General features: G+C 38.1%; 1 long non-coding RNA gene across 1 annotated transcript; it reads left to right on the forward strand.

The window, feature by feature from the left end:
- Positions 1–319: 319 nt before the first annotated feature.
- On the forward strand, positions 320–568 carry LOC136069177 (uncharacterized). Its single transcript, XR_010630422.1, has 2 exons — positions 320–404; positions 490–568. It is a non-coding gene; the product is annotated as an uncharacterized LOC136069177 (long non-coding RNA).
- The last annotated feature ends 202 nt before the right edge of the window (positions 569–770 follow it).

The raw sequence follows: 770 nt of genomic DNA on the forward strand, positions 1-770 counted from the left end.
CGCTTTTGAGCTTTGAAACTATGCAGAATATAGCGGAGCTCCCAATGAAGATGAAGTGTTGCAATATGCCAGAGTTGTACTTGATGCAAGGACATACCGTACACCCTATAGTGTTGTGTTATAATGTTGCATGAACAAATAAACACTAGTTTTGTGCCTGTCCAGCTTGTGGCATTCTTAATTTCCACTAAAGATAGCATGAGGACCATGTTCTAGTTGTGCTTACCTTCAGAATTTTATTATATCTTCCCTGCAGGCTCTTCAAATTGTTTTATTTCTCCTGTATAGTGTGTAACTACTGATCCTGATGGCCATAAGAGAGCCTTGTAATTGGAGGAGGAATAGCTAACTTTATTGATGTTGCTGCTACATTTAATGGTATAATTCGTGCCCTGAAGGAAAAGGTGAGCGTAACCTGAATAAACTTAATTTCGTAGTGTTCCTTTGCTTATTGTAAGCATAATTGATTACAAAATGTTAATAAATCAGGAATCAAAACTTAAAGCAGCAAGGGTGCACATTTACGTGAGGAGAGGAGGTCCTAACTACCAGAAAGGCCTGGCAAAAATGCGTGGACTAGGAGAGGAAACTGGCATCCCAATTGAGGTATTAATATAGCGAAACACTCTAGAGCTTTTTGCTGATATATGAAACTGCAACAAATCTGTTATAGAACACCTTAATATTGATATTAGCATTAAAATGAGCATCTCCGAAGTGTCTTATTTTCAATCTCTCATAGTTTTACGGGCTTGAAGCAACAATGACCG

The sequence above is a fragment of the Quercus suber genome, unplaced genomic scaffold, assembly GCF_002906115.3.
Source record: "Quercus suber isolate HL8 unplaced genomic scaffold, Cork oak 2.0 scaffold_155, whole genome shotgun sequence".
NCBI lineage: Eukaryota > Viridiplantae > Streptophyta > Magnoliopsida > Fagales > Fagaceae > Quercus > Quercus suber.